The sequence below is a fragment of the Silene latifolia genome, chromosome 5 (genome assembly GCF_048544455.1).
Source record: "Silene latifolia isolate original U9 population chromosome 5, ASM4854445v1, whole genome shotgun sequence".
In the NCBI taxonomy this organism is placed as follows: domain Eukaryota; kingdom Viridiplantae; phylum Streptophyta; class Magnoliopsida; order Caryophyllales; family Caryophyllaceae; genus Silene; species Silene latifolia.
Window position 1 is genome coordinate 26,429,302 of NC_133530.1, and position 22,863 is coordinate 26,452,164.

Below are 22,863 nucleotides of genomic sequence, written 5' to 3' on the forward strand. Positions count from 1 at the left end.
TTTATTGCGTCAAAGTTGGCGGTCGTCCTCCTTGCAAATCTGTTTTTTTTTTTTTTTTTTTTTATTGCGTCAAAGTTGGCGGTTGTTGTTAGTATTGTGGTGGGGTTTTTTGGTCTTTGTTGCAGGCGTGGGTTGGTGGTGGTGGTGAGGACGTTTTTTTTTTAAGTTTGTTGCTGGTGGTTGTTTGGTGGTCGGTGAGAAAGAAGGGTGGTCGTGGTGGTGATGGTCCTGACTGAAGTTACACTCTTATCGGACAAAAGTTACACTCTTACCGAACTGAAGTTACACTCTTATCAGTCTCTTTTTTACACTCATATCGGACTAGAGTTACACTCTTAACGTATTGCAGTTACACTTATATCGGACTAAAGTTACACTTATTATGACTATAGTTACAATCGTAAATGAGTAAAGTTACATAAAATTGTGTTAAAATTAAATTTCAACATAAATTAAAAATTACATAAATTTTACATAAAAAATGACTTAAAAAATTAAAGTTACATCCTTAAAATACTAAAATTACACTTGTAAAACAGTAGAGTTACACTCATAACGGATGGAAGTTACATAAATCGTTAAAATTACATAAATGTAAATTTATATATTTAAAATAAGATTATATAACATAAATTCAAATTTTTGTATAAAAAAATGACTTAAAATGAACAAATTCAAATTTTTTATATTAAAAAATGATTTAAATGATTAAAGTTACACTCGTAAAGAATTAAAGTTACACTTAAAATTACATAAATGTAAGTTTATATATTTAAAATAAGATTATATAACATAAATTCAAATTTTTTTATAAGAAAATGACTTAAAATGAACAAATTCAAATTTTTTATATTAAAAAATGATTTAAATGATTAAAGTTACATTCGTAAATAATTAAAGTTACACTTATGGACTAAAGTTACACTCATAAAGTACTGAAGTTACATCTAAAAAATGAGTGGCTAAGATTAGGACTCAAGGACTCAACCAAATTTGTGGACTTATAAGAACTCATCTCTATATATATATATATATATATATATATATATATATATATATATATATATATATATATATATATATATATATATATATATATATATATATATATATATAACCCGTGATATTATTTAGTACAACCAGTGATATTGTTTATTGTAAGGTGTGATATTGTTTTGTATAACTCGTGATACTCTTTTACTGGACTCACAGACTCAGATACAATATCACAGGTTATACTAAACAATATCACAGCTTTTTTTTACAAAAAAAAAAAAAAACAAAAAAAAAAGAAAATTAAAGGTATGCGGTATGCCTGCATCCTCAGAATTCCGAGTTCAGGACACGTTGTTATGAATCCAAAGAATACGTGAAAACTGAAAAGCACTACCCCCACATAATCACATATGTGACTATTGACTATGTCTCTGTTTATCAGGTTGGTTTTATCGTTCCAAAGCCAACCTGTTGATACAGACTTTGTCATACTCCTGTCATATATCAGGAATGCCGATGTTGGAGCCAAAAATGAAATGATGATTTGCACGATCTCAAGCTATGTTATATTTGACAAAGTATATGCTTAAGACTTTTAGTTATAATTAATCAAGTGCAAGTAGAATGTATACACTTACTCACGTCCCACGTTCCATGCTTCGGCCTCGAGGATTGTTTCCACTTTTATGCTCTACTTGCTTTACTAAACCATGGTTCACATGGGACTTACCTAACCTTTCTCTTCAATGTTGCAAAGACCGCCAAAGGTCAAGACGATCGGAGTACAATCGGTGTTTGAGAGAGCAGACCGAGAGTTAAATTGTTTCAACAGAGCTCAGTTCCAGCAGAGTAGTGCTCTATAACCTTGTATTGTGGTTAGGATTATTTGATGTATGAGAGAAATTTCAAGACAGCCTCGTTTTTTGTTGTGTGTCGAAACAAAAATTTTCTTCAAGTGATATTCTTGTGTTCAACGTGTGATACATAAGTGGACTCATGAGACTCAAAAATATAGGTGGACTCACCGGATCTTGTTATGTAACGAAGATTTGGTGGAGATTTACTAAGGGTTTTCACGGTTCTCATTATGTTAGTGGTTCTCACCGGATCTCGACTATATATATATATATATATATATATATATATATATATATATATATATATATACATATATATATATATATATATATACATATATATATATATATAGAGAGAGAGAGAGAGAGAGACACAGAGAGAGAGAGAGTAAAGATCAAGTAAGTCCATGCTCTAAGTGTGAGTCCATAAGTCCTCATCCAAGCCATTGGATGAGGAAGATGGGTGGTGGAGATTAAAGCACAAAAAGGTGATTAATTAGCTAAATAAACACTCTCTCTCACTACCTTAACTAATCCACCCTAATTATCACTAATTCCACTATATATAATTTATCATCACACCCATTTATCTCCCATCCCACACAATTCATTCACCTTCTCTATGAAAAACCCAATAAAATCAAAAACCCAATAAATTCAAAACCTATAAATTCAAAAAAAAATCCCCCTCTTTTCCTCACCAACCCACCCCCTCACGCAGCCGCCACCACCCACGCATCTTACCACCTCCTCACAACCACCTCCCCCACGCAGCCACCACCCCCACAAGGCCACGACCCACAACTACCTCCTCCCCACGTCAGATCTGCCGACACACCATAACCGCAACCACCACCACCCACGCATCCCACCACCTCCTCACAGCCACCTCCCCCACGACCACAACCACCGTCATCCTCACACGACACACCATCACCGCAGCCACCACCTCCCCCTCATTTCTCTTTTTTTTTTCAGATTGCACTCACGACTCACGCCCCCACCCTACACCAAAACCACCGCACACCCACCACCCACTACACGACTGCCTCCCTCCTCTCCAACCCGACACCACTGCCACATCTCCTCTCCAACTCCACACCTTCACCATAACCGACTGCCTCCCTCCTCTCCAACCCGACACCAACTCGGAACCACTGCCACATCTCCTCTCCAACTCGACACCACCGCCGCACCACTCTCCACCGTGCATTTAAGCTGCCACATCTCGTTTATTCTTTTTTTTTTCAGATTTGTTGTTTGTGTGTCTTTTTGTATTTTGTTTTTTGTTTTGGGTTTTGTTTTTTGCTTCTTTTGCATATTTTTTTTTTAAAGTTTTGATGGTGGTGATGTAAAATGGTCTGTTGTGTTTTGTATTGTTTTATTTTTCTTTTCCTTTTTTTGTTTTTAGTTTTTTTTTTTTAAGTTTTGATGGTGGTGATGTAAAATGGTCCATAATGTTGTGTTTTGTATTGCTTTATTATTGTTTTGTCGATAATTTGTAAATTTTTTGTTTTTAGTTTTTTTTTTTTAAGTTTTAGATCTGATTGTTGTGTTTTTTTATCTCTATTAAAGTTACATTTTTCTTAATTAAAGTTATAATTTTCTCGATTAAAGTTACATTTTCCCCTATTTATTAAAGTTACACTTTATCTTGTTAAAGTTACATTTTTCTCTATTAAAGTTACACTTATTAAAATTACAGTTTTCTCTATTAAAATTACACCTTTTTTATGTTAAAATTACACTTTTCTCCATTAAAATTACACTTTTTTATGTTAAAATTACACTTCTTTCTGTTAAAATTACACTTTTTTTCTGTTAAAATTACACTTTTTTCTATTATAATTACACTTTTTTCTGTTAAAATTACACTTTTTTTCTGTTAAAATTGCACTTTTTTCTATTATAATTACACTTTTTTCTATTAAAATTACACTTTTTTTTGTTAAAGTTACACTTATCTCTATTAAGGATACCCTCTCAAGGACTAAAGTTATACTCTCAATGGATTAAAATTACACAATGAACATGGACTAGAGATTTATACTCTCAATAGACTAAAATTACCATTTAATGGCCTGAAATTACACTTTAGTTGACTAAAGTTACACTTCTGGACTAAAATTACAAATTAATGGACTAAAGTTACACTTCTGGACTAATGTTACAATTTAATGGACTAAAATTACACTTTAATGGACTAAAGTTATACTTTTAAAGACTAAAGTTACACTTATAAATCACTCAATTTAAAATGAGTTGTGTTAAAATTTGAAAAAAAAAATGTCTCAAAATATTGACGTAAATATGCTTCAAAATTTCAAATTTGTCGTAAAACGCAAAATTTGTCGTAAAGTTGCTTCAAAATTTGAAATTTCAAAATAATATCCGTCAAAACCGCTTTCTTTTGTTAAAATTACACTTTTTTTTGTTAGAATTACACTTTTAAAACAGTAAAATGTCATGAAATTTGTATAAACTTTCTCTCAAAAATTTTTTTGTAAAAACTTGAAAATATAAGAAGGCCAAAAATAATGTTAATTGGGTAGAATAATCAATTAGTGAATGTATAATTAAAGCTAGAGAGAGAAAGTTGATTAATTAGTGTATAAGAAACTAATTAGTATTAAGTGTGTTTTGTTGCTTTCAATCTCAACCATCTTTAGTGGAAGATCTAAGGGATGTAGAGAGGACTTAGGGACTCAAATATTTAGGTGGACTTATAAGAATTTGACTCTCTCTCTCTCTCTCTCTCTCTATATATATATATATATATATATATATATATATATATAGAGAGAGAGAGAGAGAGAGAGAGAAGGGATCAAGTAAGTCCACTATATGTATTTGAGTCCATAAGTTCTATTAAGGGCCCTTGGATGGTGAAAATGGATGGCCAAGATCAACCTCCAAAAAGTGTGTTTATGGACTAATATCACTCATTCTCTCCTCCCTCACTAATCCTTCTAATTAATCACTAATTCACTATAACTTCCTTTCCTCTCATCCACTTCTCTCACATATCACACAACTCATCTCCTCTCTCAAACCTCAAAAAATAAAAAACCCAAAAAAATCCAAATAAATAAAAAACCCCAAAAACCCAAATAAATAAATAAATAAAACCCAAAAAATCCATATAAATCAAAAAACCCAAAAAATCCAAATAAATCAAAAAACCCAAATAAATCATTCATTCCTCTCTTCCTCATTCACCACCACCCACCACTATCCCACCCGACACCACCCACCGCCCACCCCCACCGCCACCCACCTCCACCACCGCCGTCGGTAAATTCTATAAACTCGTTTTTTTTTCCATATTTTGCGTCTCGGTATTTTTCGTCACTTTTTTTTCCAGATTCTGTGTTAAATTTGTTGTTTGAGGTCGGTTTATTTTATTTGTTAATTTTTGTTGGTTTTTGTTGTTATTTATTCTTTTCAAATCTCTTCTTGTTATACGTTTTTTTTTTAGATTTCGGGTTTTAAATATCGTTTTTTTTTGTGATATACTTTTTTTCATCTATGATCTACTAAAATATTTTTCATAAAATTTGTTGTTTTAATCTTAGCTATATTAAAATTCTTATAATTTGTTGATTTTTAATCTTATATTTCACATTTTTATAAAAAAATGATATAAAATGACTAAAGTATACACAGTTATGGACAAAAGTTATACTGTTATGGACTAAAGTTATACAAAAATGGTCTAAAGTTATACAAAAATTGACTAAAGTTATACAAAAATTGACTAAAGTTATACAAATATGGACTAAAGTTATACAAATAAGGACTAAAGTTATACAAATATGGACTAAAATTATACAAATAAGGACTAAAGTTATACAAAAATGGACTAAAGTTATACAAAAATGGACTAAATTTATACAAATAAGGACTAAAGTTATACAAAAATGGACTAAAGTTATACAAATATGGACTAAAGTTATACAAATAAGGACTAAAGTTATACAAAAATGTACTAAGTTATACAAAAATTGACTAAAGTTATACAAATATGGATTAAAGTTATACAAAAATTGCCTAAAGTTATACAAATAAGGAAAAGTTATACAAATATCTACATTAGGAATGTGTTGAACTTCTACTCAATGAATGTATAACTCTAGTAACGATATGAATAACTTCTACTCAACGAATGTATAACTCCAGTAGAAATGTGTGTAACTTCAATGAAAGTATTTGTATAACTTTTGTTTTCTCATTTCTCTTTGTTGACAAATGAAAAAAAAAAATATAATTATAACAACAAAAAATTACAAATAAAAACCAACACTATAAATTTGAATTTATATAAGTACTGTTTGTATAACTTTAGTCAATTTTTGTATAACTTTAATATATTTTTGTATAATTTTAGTCCATTTTTGTATAACTTTAGTCAATTTTTGTATAACTTTAGTCTTTATTTATATAACTTTAGTCCATATTTGTATAACTTTAGGTAATTTTTGTATAACTTTAGTCCATTTTTGTATAACTCTAGTCCTTATTTGTATAACTTTAGTCCATATTTGTATAAATTTAGTCCTTCATATGTATAACTTTAGTCCTTCATATGTATAACTTTAGTCCATATTTGTATAACTTTAGTCCAAAATTGTGTAACTTTACTACAAAATCGCATAACTTTAGTCCAAAATCGTATAACTTTAGTCCAAAATCGTATAACTTTAGTCCAATATATAACCGAAATCCTAAAAGCCATCAATACTAACTTTAAACCAACAATACTAGATCTTAAAAAAAAGCCATTATCTAAATATCAAAATTGTATATAAGACATAATTGAAATAAAAAAATATGAAATAAGTAAATAACAATATAATAAGTAAATAACAACACAGAACAAAATAGTATAAATTGTATAACTTTAATTTTTGAAGAATATAACTTTAGTCGTAAATAGTATAACTTTAATGTTTTAAGGGTATAACTTTAGTCGTAAATAGTATAACTTTAGTTGTATTTACATATAGTTTTGAAAATTCAAAATAAAAAAAGTGATGAAAGTTGAGAAGAAGAAAACTAGATATGAAAACTAATAATAAAAAAAACAAACAACAATAACAAAAAAAACCCATAATAACAAAAACCAAAAAACCCATAATAACAAAAACCCGTTAATCTAACAAAAAAACTCGTAAATCTAACAAAAAAAACAAATATAAAAAAAAACAAATAACAATAACAAAAAAAAACCAAATAACAAAATCATGATTCATCAAAAAAAAATTAACAATGAAATACAATACAATAACAATAATTGAAATAAAAAACGTCAGATCTAAAAATTTAAATATTTAAATTTGAAAAATTTATATATCGTGTGTATAACTTTAATACACGCAGTGTATAACTTTAATAGATAAGATGTATAACTTCAGTCCAAAATTTGTGTAACTTCAATTTATACAATGTATAACTTTAGAGGTTAATAGTATGAATGACCCATGACAATAACAAATTATATACATAAATTAAAAAAGTAAATCTGAAAAAAAAAAATCAAATAACAATAACAACCAAATAACAAAAACCAAAAAACAATAACAAAACCAAATAACAATAACAATAACAACCAAATAACAAAAACAAAGATATTATGTATAACAAATCTGAAAAATTAAAATCAACAAATCTAAAAACCAAAATTTAAAAAGATTTGAAAATAACAAAAATCAAAATTTAAGACTAGAAACTAAAAACATAAAGGATAAAAAAATAAAAAAAACCGTTAACCAGCAACAAGTTTTCAACATTAACACCTAACCACAAATAAAAAAAAACTGAAAAAGAGAGAACGGTGGCCGACAGCACAACCGTCACCCAAAAAACCACCAGCGACCCACAACCGTCACCCTCCGCCCCAGATCTAAAAAAAAAAAGAGAAAAGGAGAGGAAGGAGGGAGGCCGGCGAGGGCTGTTGTCGAGGAGAAGAGGAGGTTGCGTGCCGCGGCTGTAATGGTGGAGGTCGAAGGGTAATGAGGGGCGGCTGAAATGGTGGATGTCGAAGGGTAGATATGAGACGAGGAGGGTGGTCGTGGAGAGGAAGTTGGCGGTTCTGGAGGTGTTGACGTCGTAGGGAGGAGGTGTGGGGCTGGAGTTGGCGGTGGTGGGGCTGGAAGTTGGCGGTGGTGGGTGGGGGGTGGCGTCGTGGGGGCTGGAAGATGGTGGTGGTGGGTGGGGCTAAATGGAGGGTTGGAAGATGGTGGTTTTGTTTTTTTTTTTTTTAGTTTGGGTTTTTTTTGTTTCAGTTTGGGTTTTTTTTTTTTTTTAAAGAGGGTGGGAGGAAAATGAGAGAGAAAGAGTGAATAAGAGAAGTGAGAGAGGATGAGTGAATGAGGAAGTGAGTAGGGAGATTAGAATAGGGAAGGAGTTATACAGATTAGGAAGAGTTATATAGGATTAGGGAGGGAGATTAGGGAGGGAGATTTATGGCCCTTCATTGAGATGTAATCTCATCCCTCCATTCCCTTCATCCAAGAGCCCTTATAAGGACTTAGGGACTCTTAAGATATAAGGGACTTACTAGAACCTCTCTCTCTCTCTCTCTCTCTCTCTCTATCTATCTATCTATCTATCTATCTATCTATCTATCTATCTATATATATATATATATATATATATATATATATATATCATTTCTGACGATTTTGTCTCTTTTTTCAGCATGATTTCCATGAGGAGATGAGTCAACCATTGCCACCTGGACAGTCTCCCGATGAGATCCGGGCGTACTACAAGGCTATCAAGGGCTTTGACGAGAAGAACCGGTTATTTGGGACCGGAGATAAAGGGGCCGAAATATGGTATAATCCTCCTACTAACAAAGCTGGTCGACGATCTTTCTCTTATGCTCCTAGCATGATTTCACAGCTTTCCACCGAAATGAATGATGAGCGAACAGCTCGAATTGCTCTTGAAGAAACCGTTCGTTAACAGGCCGAACAAATGGCGGCAATGCAAAAGGCTTGAGCTGATATGCATGCATCTCAACCCCCAAACACGTGTTCACAATTGAATCCACATAGGTGGGATGACTTTGCGGATGATGGACATGGGTTTGGAGGTGGTAGTTTTGTTGAGACTTTAGGTTAGAGCCTTTAGTTAGGTTAGTATTGTCGTCTAGTAGGGAGTATGAAAAAACATTGGTGATTCGTATTTAATTAGTAAGACAATGTACGAATTTGACTGACTTTTTATGTAAAAAAATTGCGTTCAATTCTCTTTTATTGCTTCTCTTGATTTCGGCAATAGCGGTCGACGTGAAAATGAATTCCCGCTTGGCGGTAGACGATTCTATATGTGTTTTGCATGTTTTGGTTGTATTTGAAACGATGCAAATAGACATTGTGGCTGTATTTGAAACGATGCAAAAATGCATCGTGGCTGGGCAGCAGGCTGTTGTTTCCAGCCCCTATTTATTAATAAAACTGACGAAAATTCCGTCAGTATTTTCCAAAATACCAACGGAATTTCCGTCATTGGCATTTTTTTTTCAGATTTTCCATATATTCCAGGAGTTTGCCACGTGTCAAGTGTACCGACGGAATTTCCGTCAGGAATGGCCAAAAAACTGACGGAATTTCCGTCAGGGACCTTTTTTCAGATTTTCAAAAGAACCGCCAAAAACTGCCACGTGTCTCGTCTGTGACGGAATGTCCGTCAGTAAATCAGAATACTGGCGGAAATTCCATCAATTGTGTGATGGTATTAGACGACGGTTATTCTGTCAGTCATCCGTCAGTATTTGTATTTACTGATGGAAATTCCGACAGAATACGTATTTTTGTGACTAAAAACGCTGACGCCATATACCGACAGAAATTCTGTCAGTAAATGACTTTTACTGACAGATTTTGCCCCTTACTGACGGATAAACTTCCCGCGTTTTCGTTGTAGTGACCAGTGGTAAAAAAATTTTACTTCTTTTTTCGCAACAATAAAAAGATGTAATTATTTGCAAATATTTGTTTTAAAATTATCAGAATAATTGAAATGGTTGGTGAAGTTAGTGAGGAAATCATACTATTAGTCGACAATGGAGTAACCGAAAGATTTAGAACAGACCATTAGATATCTGCAAATTTAAACATCAATAAATTAATTAATAGGAAAATATAACTAAAGACGCTAAGTGAAAGAAGCAAATTAAATCCTTTATAATGAATAAATAATACAAAGGAAGAGATATGCAATTACACTGAAATGAGCAAATGATTTATATGACCATTTTTTATACATAATAATATATAGTAATCCTATAAAACACAACAAAATTAAAAAATTAAACTTAATTTATTTATAGAAATGACCCATATAAAAAATCACCAGCAAGATATCTACACAAAACATATGTAATTTCACATAAAGAGAAGAAGCAAATATAACTATTATACTTTAGAAAATACAATAAATTGAGAGGGATACAAAGAGCTACCATAACTATAGAAATAAAGAGTATTAATTCCACACTTTTTAATTAATAGGAGAAGTTTTTTGTTTAGGGATAGGAAGTGGAATAGCCCTAAAAATTTTGTAGCTAAAAGAGAATTAAAGCCCTTAATGAGAGAGATCACTCACCCCATAACATGCTTTAAATGAGTTTTGTATGAATTATATAATGTTGGCATGTGACACTCAATGTTAGCCTTTTTATATTATTGTATAGATTTCGAAAAAGCAATTAATTTAGAATAAATTTTAAAGGATAATTAAACAATAAAAGTGGAACGGAGAAGGTATCATTTAAATTCACCATGAACACAAAACTATAAATATAATTATTTTAGTTTTGCTTACTAAATATATTGCTAAACAATGCAATTTGTTTTTTTTATAAAACCTTATCCTTTACGTGAAATAATTTCATGAACTAAATACATGGTATTACTACCCTTTTAAAATTCTATTATTAGTGTTTAATTTCAGTTAAGTATTTACAGAATTTATTTGTAAATAACTTAAATTAAATAATAATTTATTTTCCATATATTTTATATTTTCCTAGGAAAATATTTTATATGATCTTTAATGCTCATTTGTTGATTAATTAGTTCTGTAAAACATCTTTTATATACAACAAAGTTATAGTAGATTATTTTCTTTATAGTAACATCAATAATGAATTAGTGTCTTTAAAAAAAACAATAGTGAATTATTGACAATACAATTCTTTTTTGTTTTTAACTTCATTTATTCTTCTTCGTTCTCAATTTCTTATGTATTCAGTTTTTTTTTTTTTTTTCGAATACATATAATACTATTTCATATGAAATATCTTGAAATTATTTACTTATAGTTAATGCGTATTTTTTATTGTAGTTTTTTTCTTGAGTTAATTAAGTTTAAAGCTAATGAAATATGATTGGATTTTTAAAGGAAATAAGTGATAAGTGAATTAAATAAAAGAAATATAATAATAAATTGATAATCCATATCATATTAGTTTGCCAAGTCACATTGTTATTGTGTACGTGGCTTTTTTTCATCTCATGTGGCATTGTCTACGTGGCATTTTTAGACTAGCCTTTTAATAATATTTTTTAGATTTTGTTTCCTTTTTAACTTCATTTATTCTTATTCGTTCTTAATTTCTTATGTATTCAGTTTTTTTATTTTATTTCGAATACATATAATACTATTCCATATGAAATATCTTGAAATTATTTACTTATAGTTAATGCATAGTTTTTTTTTGTAGTTTTTTTCCTTAGGTTAATTAAGTTTAAAGCTAATGAAATATGGATGGATTTTTAAAAGAAATAAGTGAATTAATGAAAGCAATATAATAATAATAATAATTGATAATCTATGTCATATTATTTTGCCAAGTCACATTGTTATTGTGTACGTACCTTTTTTTCATCCTATGTGACATTGTTTACGTGGCATTTTTTTGCTAGCCTTTTAATAATATTTTTTAGATACTGACAAATAGAGCATTTATCGCTTAATATTGACAAATAAAGCACCAAATTTTGATATTTAAATAATTAAATCATTCATTAACAACCTAATATAGCATTATACTTTGTACAACATAATTAAACACATGACTATACGCTATAGTACGATAAAGGTGAAGGATAATTAGGTAATTTAAATGGAGAGAATAATATGCTATCTTGCCCATAAAGGCGGAAGTGTCCCCAAGTTTAGTAACAGCACAAGCCACATAAGCGGGTGCACCACTGGGTGCCTTGACAAACCCACGAGATTCACCCAATGAAACACCAGCTTCGTCAGGGACGAAATCAATTAAAATCTCTCCAAAGCACACTATAGCGGGTGACTCCATTATTTCTTTGGTAAATTTAATTAAGAGAAACTAATAATAATAAGAAGAAAAAGATATATTAGTGATTGAGATTTAAAGTGAGTTATGATGAATATTGAGGCGTATATTTCTAGTGTTGTACGTAGTTGTTGATTTGTGATCAAACTCCTGAAAAGTATTTGTTATACCGTTATTTTTATTTTGTTTAATTAACTAAATCAAATCGGATAAGAATATATTGTTCTCTTAATCTCTTACGGTAAATTACGAGAGCATAAAAACAATAATTAAACGGCAGTAGAGGTCTTGACATTTTGGGTTACCGAATTCGTAAGTCCTAACAAGTTAAGAGTTCTGATTTAGTAATACAAAATTGTATTGTATTTAGATAATTAGAATAGATAATTAGATTAGGTGATCCACATAATTTTATCCACTATCGTTAAAGGATAAGATCGATAATAAGCGTAAACTTCATGTTATGAGAAGTTTATTTCCGAAACAAATTAGCATCATGTATGAAAAAAATAATTTTATTTATATCCAACTTCCATCTAGCTCGTTAGTTACGTGAACTTCGCCCTTTATCTAAAAAAATATATAATCGTATTTTGAAATTAATACTGACTTGATATATTAATAAAATTAAACTATTGAAATGATATTCATTAGTACTCTCATTATTATTAATTAAATTATTTAATTTCTTTGTCCCGCATGAGGGGTAAGGGGTAAAGGTGGCGGTTATGCTACTCAAGTTGGCTATGAGATCGGTAAATCGAATTGAGCTATTTCAGCTACGAATTTTGTCGGGTCAATATCTTGTCCAAGTCTATTCATTTTCAATGTAGGTCATCATCAGGTTTGAATATTATTATGTAACATGATGTCCGAGTTTAGTTTAAGTTTAGTAAAAATAATATATATTGTAATTTGATGAAAAATTGATGAAATGGTTGAGCAAATACATTTTACATGTTTATTTACGACACTATTCATGTCGAGAAAATTTAATAGAGAGAGAAACTAATAGAGAAACCATAATTTTCTTCAAGCTTCCCTGCAATGGCGCGAAGTAAGAAGACAATGTCTGCTAATAACACTCCCAATCGACCTAAGAATAATAATAATTCATCAATTATTAATACAAACAAATAAAAAAATAATAGTATTGCGCCTATAATAAAGAATTGAGTGAAATTGCTATGACTATGAGTGAAGGTGAGAGTTCTAAGCCTGGAGAATTACGTGCGTTCAACCTTGATAAGGAATTGAATGTGATTTTGGAGGACAAATCAACGGATGATGAAGAATGGTAAGAGGTTGGGCGTCGTCGCAATTGATTGCCTAAAACTGCATCTGTTAAGACTCTGACATTGCAAATTTTTGTTGATAATGTTAAGGGTGAGCTAGAATTTTGGTCTACATCGATATTTTGCTTTGTATTGGGAGCAAATCCGCCTAGTTCTATATTAGGAGGATTTGTTCGAAGGATTTGGAAGACTTTATCGGTGGATAAGATTGCCTTCCAACCAAATGGTGTATATTTCATTCGATTTAAGACTGGAGAAGCTAAGCATATAGTATTGCAGTCAGGACCTATTTTCTTTGACAGTAAGTTGTTCATTGTTAAGGATTGGGTCTCTGACTCAAAGTTGGAGAAAGGTAAACCCAAGTTTGTACCTGTATGGATTAGGTTTTACAATCTTGATTTCAAATTCTGGGGATTAGTGCTACCAAAAATAGATGGTTTGGTTGGGACTCGTGTCCAATGTTGTTGAGTTTATGGATTCAAGTACCTAAGAGGGGGAGGGGGTGAATTAGGTACTCTTTTAAAAATTTTAACTTCAACTTTATTGGATTAAAGTAAGTTAAGTGAACAAAAGAGATTAGAGGATACTTTGAATAATATTGAAAGATTGAACAAGTATCACAATGAATGTTTGCTGAAGTATGAAAGCAACAATTGTTCTGACTGTATCTATTTGTCTCAGTTTGTGGAGTATTACTGCAGACCAAATACGACAAAGTATGGTGAATCATTACTTCTAAGTTTAAGCGAAACAAAACAAACAAAGTTACAATGAATGTTTGTTTGAAGTATGAAAGCAACAATCGTTATTTGTATCTATTTGTCTCGGTTTGTGGAGTATTACTGCAGACCAAATACGACAAAGATGGTGAATCACATTACTTCTAAGCTTAAGCGAAACAAAACAAACAAAGTAAGAAAGCAGCGGAATTAAAGAGATAAACAATGAACACGAGTTTTTGAATTGGTTCGGCAAATACTAAAGTGCCTACGTCCAATCTACCTTTTTATTACTTTCCTTTAGTGATCTACTCCGACAACTAAAAGACCCTTGTAATAAAAGACGCCAACCTACTCCGGTTGCAAAGCTAGTACAAGAACTACTCCGTTCTATGACAAGCTAACTCGCAATCTACTCCGATTGCCAACTCACAACCTACTCCGGTTGTCAAGAGTAAAAGACTACTCCGTCCTAAACTCTTCTAACACACTTAAAATGTAAAGGATCAAGTTTCCACTAACACATTCTTAACAAAGAATAGAGGTGGACAACTTTTACAAGATCAACACTTTTAAGCAAGAGAGTTTAGTATATAAAAGCAACAGTGGCCACGACTGTAGAAACTGAAAGACACTTGAAGACTTTTAAAAGTATTTTGCAAAAGAACACGGTTTTAAGCTATTAAAAACACTTTGCAAAACATGAAAGAATTAATTCAGAAAGTCTTAGGGATTTATGAAGATAGGACACGGTATTTATAGAGGAGGTAGTGAAGGGGGTTGCTAGGGTTTTGAAGGGTCAAAGGTTTTGCATGTGAGGAGCAATGGTAGCCATTCAAAAGCTTGCACCAAAATGGAGTCTTTTGCATAGGTAAGAATAAGGAAAGAAGGATAGAAGAATACCCTTAAATGCTCATGTAAACTCAGAAAACAAAGAATGAAAGACAAGTCACAAGAGACAAGTTATCACCAAAATGGCAAAAATCAACTTTTGTTTTCTTAAAAACCAAGGGATTGAATTTGCACAAAGAGGAAACATTTTGAATAATTCAAACCACTCTTCATTGGATACTACCTCCTTAATAAAATCAGATTTTTATCTTTGAAAATAAGAGTCACGAGAGAGCATTTGAAAGATAAAAAGATCTTCAAGTTCTTACGAGTCATGGCAAAGTCCACTCAGCTGTTTGCTTGTTAAAGCAACGATCATCCGGACTGTTTTCTATTACTCTACTATACTTAACTTTCTCACTTGTACATTAGATGACACTTGACTAATTTACAAAGGGATGATTAACAACTTCAATACTTCTTAATCCAAGCTTGATTACGTCATTAGTCCTGAAAAGGTAAACTAAGATAGCACAAATCAAATGGGCATGTTATCATCAACATAAGGAACCCAACAAATGTGACCGTGCTACTCATGAGAAGGAATACCTGGAGTATGCAAGGTACATGGTGGAAGTACAGGTGGGACAAGCTCTCCCTAATTCTATTGAATTTTTAGATGAAAATGGTTTGATAAGGACATAATTGGTCTATTATGAGTGGTTATACGGTTGTCGTAACCTATCAAAAATAAACCAACTGGACTCTAACTAATATAGCTAGGAAAGTGGGGATCATATTCACAGGGAGGCTGCTGTATGCTTTCTACTTGTTAAACTAAGTTTGTCTAGGTCACAAATGAGGGTTGTTTGATTTTTACTAAACTAAAGCAATAAGATAGAAGGATTAAAAAGAGAAATAGAGTTGAGAGAAATATAAGGAAAAGGAGCTAGGACATCGGTTCATCATGGATTGTGTGCTGGCCTGGCCCTGAGTAAAGACTATGAGTATCGGATTCTTCTCGGGTTGATTGACCTTAAATGAATCCTCATACTCTTTGAAAGACACAATTAAAGAATCCTTCCTTCACTGTGATACCAAGATCTTGAAAGTTTTTAGATCCATATGTGTGTGAAGAGTTAAGAACGAAAAACACCTAAGAGGGGGAGGGGGTGAATTAGGTGTACCTTTTAAAACTTTTATCCTTAACTTAGTTAATTGATTAACTTAAGTAAAGAATATTGAAGTATAAAACTTGAGAGACTTAATTGAATGTAAGTTCACAAGAAGATACAGCAGTTTTATGTCACAGTATAGGTGACTGTGACACAGAACTTGACTAGGTATAAGCGAGAAATAGCAAAGTGAAAGAACGTAAAAGTAAATGAACAAACAAACGACATTTTAAAAATTGGTTCAGCCTCTACTCTGAGGCCTACGTCCAACCATTACTTTATTACTTGTTTAGAAATTTACTCAAACTTACTAAACCCCTTACAATGAAAATAACTCGCCAACCTACTCCGGTTGCACTCAAACTTAAAGCTACTCCGCTTCAAGAGTTTATGGGTTCTATCTCAAGGTGTTACAGAATCTTGAATCTCAAGAGTTCACTAAATGAACATGGAGATCACAATTAAGATCTAATACGAGAATCATGGAACAAACTCATTATGTCACAGTACAGCGAACTGATACTTGGAGGTTTTACAGCTTTTTCGAAAATAATTTGAAGACTTTAAAAATCTGAAAAACGTTTTGCAAACACTTGAAGAACAAAGCTTTAAATGCACAAATGATTTACAAAGTTTTACAATAAATGCTTTGGAAGTCTTAGGAAATAAATGAGACAAAGACACTCTATTTATAGTGGATTTAATCTTAGGTAAGTAGAACTTAGGAAAATTAAACCCAATATAAAAATAGTAGTCTTGAGTGATGTTAAGTGTTATACTATAGGCTTGGGGCTTAAGAAATCAGAAAACTTAAGCTTCTACACTCAACATGTGACATTTTACCAAAATGGCAAAAAAACTTTTCTTACTTTAGAAGTTTGACAAGTCTTCCTTACCATTTTAGTAAAAGGTGTGTGCACAAATCTAGAGGCTTAGTCAAGTGGATTTGTGACTCAAAAATTTCATATTGTTTTTAAGCTTTTGAAAATTCAAATGTTTAAGGTTTGAAATTTGCAAAGTTTTAGCACTTAAAACATCTTGTCGAAAGACATCCTCCATACGGTAGTACCAGAAACCACAGTACAACGTACTGTAGCATGGTTTTGCTATAACTTGACTTAAATGAGAATGTTACACTTACTCTTAGATTGTTCGACTAAGGCTTAGAAAATATCATTGTCTTGACTTTCTTGATTATCTTGATCATCTTGAATCATTGTTGAAAGTCCATTTGATTGCTTCAATCACTAATCATTCAACTAAAAGCAAACAATTAAATAACAAAGGGGACTTGGCATCATCAACTTAATGTGTTCTAACAAATTCCCCCTTTAATGATGACAAGTCCAAACATGTGTGATATTCCCCCTTAGCCCATGGTTAGTCGGTCTTTGGTCAATACAACATACACAAAATTCATAAACATGATCAAGGTAATCGAAGGGTGCAACATGCTTGGCCAAAATAAAAACATCTAATCATGGAAGCTAAGACATAATCACGGTGGACGTTGGTCTAAGAGTTAAAAGATCACACATAGCATAGTTTGAACTACTTCCCCCTCTTGACATCATCAAGGGAGGATAAAACATGTTCAATTTTAGCAACACGATTTGAAAACACACACAAATTGTTCAAGCAAACTAAACACACAAGCATCCAAAGAGTGCAAAAAGAGTCTTAAAACAACAAAGAGCCAAGGTTTAAATAAGAGATAAACGGGTTAGGAAGGCATGAGCTTAAGTGGAGGAATTCGGCTTCTTAACATCAAGACGTTCAAGAAGATCTTCATTCATGGTATGAAGATCACCAATCTCATCCCGTAACTTGCCTTGTTCCTTGACCAAGCGATTGACAACTCCAAGAAGTTCATCCAACTTTGTTAGCACCATACCCAGTTCAACAGTAGACCCCATTGTAGCACCACTACCCGACTGATTTTTCCGCTCCAATTTCCCATCCTTAATCTCCAAATTCATCCGAGATAGAAGACCCGGTGTCATTTCATCACTCAACTTCTCAATTGCGGGACTTCCCTTCAACACTAACCCCTCCTTCATAAAGAAAGTAGAGAGCCACATACCATAAGGCACCACGGCATTTTTGTCGAAATTGTCGCTTTGAAATTTGGTGGACATCTCATGAATTTGGTGAAACATAAGGCAAGGGAGATTTATGGGTTTGTGTTTGACAATGTGATGGATAAGGAGCATATCAAGAAGGGAGCATCTCCCACGGCTATTGTTGCTAGGGACAAGATTGCGGAAAACAAGGTTAAAGATGAACCTAATGGGTGCGGTCAGTTCAAAGGCATAAATGTTGGTTGGTCCATTGTTATCATGAGGTCGAAGAACCTTCATGACTTGGGTGGATGTGACCTCATCAATTTCTCCCCAGTCACGTTTGGGAAAGGAGGTAAGCCCGACATTACATACATTAAGATGGGCAGCAAGTTGGTCAAGTGTAAGGACAAAAAGTTTCTGATTAATGTAGGCGGAGAGGGTTCCAGATGCAACATCGACCTTGACTATTGCATAGAATTGAATGATCTCAGACAAGTACATGGGACTATACTTGTCCAACAGATTCACCCAACCATGTGCATACATAGCTTCCTTGAAGTATTTGAAGGCAAGAGAAGTATCATACCAAGATTTTTTGTATCTCCTTCCACTGTGAAAGCAAAAGATCAGCATACCGTGGCATAGCTTGAGAGTCTCATCCGGGAGATCGAGAGAATTGAGATGGTTGAGGACGTTATTCTTGAATGATTCGCCAAAAGGAGCAATGACAAGGTCCATGCATGTGTTGAGTGGAACCTTCTCCTCAATAATCTCATCTTCATTCACACTTGGCATCTCTTGATGATACCGAGCCTTTTTGGTTGCCTTGGTTTTGGAACTGGATCCCTTCTTTCTTTGAGTAGCCTTGGGCTTTGGTGGGGTGGCTTCCGGTGTCACATCATCATCATCACCGAAGATCTCAATCATCTTCCTTTTAGACCGAGTTCTTGATGCCGGTTTTGAAAATAATGGGTCAAGCCCATCATCAAACACCTCCTCGGCATTACCATGATCCTCAACATCAACTACTTCTTCAACATGCACAGTCTTCTTTGGATCAATTTTTGGGTTTTCATCAGTTTTCTCAATGTTATGAATGATTTCCTCTTCAACAGTAGGAGTGCTTGTTGCATCCGTCTTATCCGGCACATCATCCTCCAATTGTTCATTCACCAAGTCTTTTAGGAGCACATCACCATCATTCTTTTCAGCATTAACATCAACACTCTTCTCCTTCTTTTCCTTCGAAACTTTTTTTCCTCTTTTTGATTTTTTCGAACTTGCCTTTGAATCTTCCTCATTTTCTTTTGATTTTTCTTTTTCTCCATCTAATTCTTCCTTACTTTCTTTTTATTTTTCTTCATCTCTCTCTGATTTTTCCTCACTTTCTTTACTCTCTTTTGATTTTTCACCTTCAAGTTCCCCCTCTTTCATCTCACTTGGTTGATCTTTCTTTTCATTTGATTTTACAACATCACTTACTTTGTCAATTTCTTCATCCTTTTCGGTTTCCTTAGAACCGGATTCTTCTTCATCAGTGTCAAAATCCACCGCTTCATCCAAATGGAGCGAGATTGGATGTCTCCTGCCACGACCACCGCCTCTTTTGGCGGTTGTTTTCTTTCGTGCAACGGTGAGTTTGGTAGTGGCAGATGTGGTCTCATTAGTCTTGGCAGCGGGTTTGGAAGACATTTTCTTTTTGGCAATATATTTTGGATTGAATGAGTTTCTAAGTTGAAGGACTTCTTTAGAAAATCTATGTTTTGAGGACATTTTGAATTATTGGCAAAGGAAGGGGTATTGACGGTTTGGGAATTCGAAAAAGGTGAGGTTATTTGTTTAGTGGATAATAGGAGGTTTTTTTTTCATGGAAAATAAATGTGGGTTGGTGTGGTTAACAAGGGAAGTGGGTGGTTGAGTGTTGAGAGGTTAAGGCTAGGTTGTAAGCTTTTAGATGATTTGACATAAAGTGGTTTAGTGGCTCAAAGCTTATTAACTCAAATACACAAGGAATTTTGATGTTTATTTTTTCTCGACCCATTTGCATGCATTAGACGGATTAGCTAATTTTGTTAACACATAATTTCATCCTCTAGTCAATCATTGAAGAAAATAATTTATTTTAGCTACATGTCACCTAGTAAACCAATTTCCGACCGAAGTCTTACGAATTGTTCTCTTTCCAACGGTTTTGTGAAAATGTCCGCAATTTGATTTTCCGTTTTACAAAAGCTTAAACATATATTACCCTTTTCAACTTGATCACGTAAAAAATGATGCCGTATGTCGATGTGTTTAGTTCGTGAGTGTTGTATAGGATTCTTTGATATATTGATCGCACTAGTATTGTCACAAAATATGAGGGTAGTCTCGAAAATAAGGCCATAATCATGCAATTGTTGACGTACCCAAAGAATTTGTGCACAACATAGAGCGGCACTCACATATTCACTTTCGGCCTGGACAATGCAACGGTGTTTTGCTTCTTAGAAGCCCATGAAATGAGACACGGTCCTAGGAATGTAGCAATGCCCGAAGTGCTTTTCCTATCCAATGTATCACCGGCATAATCCGCATCCGAAAATCCTACAAGATCAAGTTCGTAGTGAGTTGGGTACCAAAGATATAGCCCTTGTGTTCCAATCAAATACCTAAAAATCCGTTTGACGGCTTTAAAATGTGATTCCTTAGGATTTGCTTGGAAACGGGCACAAGCACACACACTAAATTGTATGTCGGGTCGACTAGCGGTTAAGTAGAGTAAGGAACCGATCATACCTCGATGTACCTTTTCACTAATGCTCTTACCATTTTCGTCCTTGTCAAGCCTGACTTTAGGCACCATTGGTGTAGGCATAGGATTAGAATTAGTCAACCCAAACTTACTTAGCATTTCTTTTAAGTACTTCTGTTGATGAATCATTGTTCCATTTTCATTTTGTTTGATTTGAAGACCAAGGAAAAATCCAAGTTCTCCCATCATACTCATTTCAAATTCGGAAGTCATTAAATCAGAAAAGTACTTATAAAGAACATTATTAGTTGCTCCAAAAATAATGTCATCGACATATACTTGCACAAGCAACAGTTCATCTCCTTGCGACTTGATAAACAACGTTTTATCCACGGACTCACGTAAGAAACCATTTTCCAATAGAAACTTTGAAAGCCTATCATACCAGGCCCTAGGAGCCTGTTTTAAACCATAAAGTGCTTTATGAAGTTTAAAAACGTGGTTGGGAAATTCGTTGTTTACAAAGCCCGGAGGTTGTTCAACAAACACTTCTTCATCAAGGTATCCATTTAAAAATGCGGTTTTGACATCCATTTGAAAAAGCTTTATACCTTGAAAAGATGCAAAAGCTACAAGCATTCGTATGGCTTCAAGCCTAGCTATCGGTGCAAAGGTTTCATCGTAATCAATTTCTTATTGTTGATTAAAACCTTGCACCACTAGTCTAGCTTTATTCCTTACGATTTCTCCAACATCATCTAGCTTGTTGCGAAAGACCCACCGTACCAATTACAGTACGTTGGGAGGGCCTAGGGGAAAGATGACATACCTTATTCCTTTCGAATTGCTCCAATTCCTCTTGCATTGCTATCATCCAGCATTCATCAGTCAGGGCTACTGTGACATGGTCTGGTTCAATTTGTGAGATGAAAGCGTTGTGTGCATAGAAATTTTGGAGCGATGATCTGGTTTTTATTCCAGAGGTTAAGTCACTGGTTAGGTTTGAGAGAGGATGTGAGTTTTGGTGTTTCCATTTTTTGGGAATAAGTGAGTTAGAGGATTTGGTTTGTTCATCTGTAACAGTAGAAGGGACTGTTGCATGAGGATTGTTTAAAGGAGGTGATTGTGGTTCGTTTATACTTTGATTTGGCTGTTCTTCACCATCCTTGTTCCCCCTAGATGAGCTAGCATCATCTTGGTTTGGAGGACGATTAGTTCCCCCTGAATTTTGGACATCCTCCTCAGGCAACAGTGGCTCCAACTGTTGCTCAGCCTCTTCCACCACTTGATCCATGTCACGTCGTGTCATAAAAATCTCAAAATCATCATCGTATTCATCATCCTCATCATCAACCTGTGTGTTTGACACAAAAAGACTAGATTCGTCTAATATTACATGAACGCTTTCTTCCATGTTCATAGTCCTTTTGTTATAAACCTTATAGGCTTTACTATGATCGGAATAACCAACAAAACTCCTTCATCACTACGAGCATCAAATTTGCCAAGGTTGTCTTTTCCATTATTGTGTACAAAGCATTTACTACCAAATCAATTTAAATGTGAGAGATTAGGTTTTCTTCCTCGTAGTAGTTCATAGGGAGTTTTCTCAATGATTTTTCTAATCATGACACGGTTGTAAATATAACAAGATGTGTTTACGGCTTCGGCCCAAAAATTCTTAGGAACTTTAGAGCTAATGAGCATTGTCCTAGCCATATTTTCAAGAGTTCGATTCATTCGTTCCACAACCCCATTTTGTTGTGGAGTTCTTGCGGCCAAAAAGTTATGACTAACACCATTCTCATTACAATAAGACTCAAATTATAAGTTCCCAAACTCGGTTCCATGGTCGGATCTCAATGA

At 33.4% G+C, this 22,863-nt stretch overlaps 1 pseudogene; it reads right to left on the minus strand.

Annotated features, from left to right (window-relative positions):
• LOC141655108 (putative fructokinase-5) overlaps window positions 1–12,183 on the minus strand; it is an 83,397-nt pseudogene extending 71,214 nt beyond the window's left edge.
• Between the last annotated feature and the right edge of the window lie 10,680 nt (window positions 12,184–22,863).